The sequence below is a fragment of the Bactrocera latifrons genome, unplaced genomic scaffold (assembly GCF_001853355.1).
Source record: "Bactrocera latifrons isolate USDA-ARS-PBARC rearing strain unplaced genomic scaffold, ASM185335v1 scaffold_871, whole genome shotgun sequence".
In the NCBI taxonomy this organism is placed as follows: domain Eukaryota; kingdom Metazoa; phylum Arthropoda; class Insecta; order Diptera; family Tephritidae; genus Bactrocera; species Bactrocera latifrons.
Window position 1 is genome coordinate 27,666 of NW_017537569.1, and position 2,515 is coordinate 30,180.

Consider the following 2,515-nt stretch of genomic DNA (forward strand, 5'->3'; position numbering starts at 1 on the left):
AAAGGTCTTGAGACCAACAAAAAAAAATATTTTTTTTAGACTTGTACAGTACAAGTCGATAACTGGCGCCCGAGTCAAATAAGCTCGGCGGAGTCTAGTCGTTGAAAGTGTTAAGAGCGTTGAATGTGTCAGAAATAAATAAAGAAACCTTTTTTTTTTAACGTACAACAATAAAGTGCCACAAACTAAAGACTTTAAAAGAAATTTGACATAATAAAGTGCCAAAAACAAATAAAGACTTTGAAAAAGTGTGCCACAATAAAAACGGCTCCACACAAAAAGTGAGATAATAACACTACAAAGAAATTGTTGAAAACAACATAAAATCAGCATAAAGTGGCGTGAAGAGGAACGTGGAACTTCCTTGACGCCCCAACGACAGCACAACACCAGCCCACCCGGAGTAAAACAGCAAGGAGTAAGCAAGTGTTCCCGAGTACCGTAAAGAAAAAAGGATATCAGCACACTTACCGGCATATCTATCAACAATGCAGCTGCTAATAATGTAAGAAAATAGATTATAAGTACTAATTATACCATATAAACCCTATTCTTAATTAAATTTAATGAAATAAAAATAGTTAGAGAAGGAATTTAGATATACGCCAGAAAAGTGAAAAATTTCAATAAAGGGAATTTTTTGTGAAAAAATAGAAAATAGGGGGAAATTTAAACAAAGGAAAATAAGTAGAAAAAATTTCTTAAATAAAGGAAGTTTTTGAAAAATAGGTACATAATATCTAGAAATAACAAATTGGCTTGTACAGCCTATAAAATTAAGTATTACTGAAGCTGTGATTCAACACCCTCGGGGGAATCCTCCAGCTTATAACATTAAAAAAACACTGCGATTCACCACCCAAGGGACCCTCCAGTGATTTATCAACTAAACAAAAATCTAAAATCCTAAATAAAAGGATAAATTAATTATAAAAAATAAATAGCAAATAATAACAACAAAAGAAAACGGCAAATCCAAATAATCTAATCAGACCACCCGTGTTAATGAATAACACAACTCCCCCACCTGCCCAACAAATTTCCCCAGACTTGGCAAACATGATACGAGCTATGGTTTCCCAGGCCATAGAAGCCAGTGGACCAGAGCTAGTCAGGACTACTCTAGGCAATAACAATAACCCTATTATAAAAGATCAGAGAGATGGCTGAAATGGATAAAGTCCCAGATGTCGTACGATCCTTGAGAGAATTCTCAGGAAACGCCTTCTGCTCAAGGAAAAAAAGTGTCGAGCGAATTATAAAGATATATGAACTATCAAAAGGCACCAAATAATCTTTCGGAATTCTAAATGTAATGCGGAACAAAATTGCTGGAAAAGCGGACATAGCGTTAGAATCATATAACACCCCCTTGGATTGGATAGCCATCTCCCGTTGTCTGACCACCCACTATGCCGATAAACGCGACATATTCACTCTAGAATATCAAATAATGTGCCTTATTCAGGGAAGGAGCTCTATAAACGAATTTTATCAGAAGGTTTATAGTCAATTATCCCTAATACTTAACAAAATAGGCCGCATGGAAATTGGCGAGAAGGCAGCCCATCTACTAACGGACAACTACCGTGCCAAGGCCCTCGATATCTTTGTGAGAGGACTTTCCGGTGGCCTCCCGAGGCTTCTGGGTATAAAAGAACTCAAGACTTTACCAGAGGCACTACACTTTTGTCTAAAGCTGGAAAATCAAAGCTTTAGAGCACACCATGCCAACAACCAAGTGTTAACTGCACCATCAGTCCCCAGATCTCAAAGTTTCAACTCTTTCATTCCTAGACAACAACCCCCGTGGCAAGGCAGGTACAACCATTAAACTCACGATTTCCCGAACCAAGATTCTATCCCGAATATACCTCACCCTCAGCAAACTTATCGCCAACCAAATTTGAGTCCCCATAGCTCCCAGCAATATCAAAATTCAAATTCGAATCCACACAATAGCTACCAACAACAAAACTCCTATAACCACTCTAGATATCCATATAATCAACAACCAAACTATCCTCCCCCAAGGCCACCTAAACCTCCTCAACCCATGGACGTGGATGAAAGCGTCGGAAAAAGAGCGGTAAATTATGTGAACCGCCCTAAGCCCCAAGAAACTGGCAAACGACCCTTGAATGCATCCATGATCAACCACCCCCCAGCGAAAGCTCAAAGGAACTTTCATATAGACACGGACGAAACAACTCACGATCCATAACATGAAGACCAACATTATGACCAATACGACATCACCCAACAAACAGCTTACAGTCAGGAAACAGCTTACAATAATGTAGACAAAGAACCATATGACCTAACGGACGTACATTTTTTAGACTGAATAGCTCTTCGTTGCCCTATTTTCGATGCAAAACGAAGAGCGGCGAAATACTTAACATATTGGTGGATACAGGATCTAACAAAAACTATATCCAATCCGGTCTAGTTAAAAACGTAAAAAAAAACGATAACCCCTTTTTCGCCAACTCAGTTGGAGGAARAATAAAAA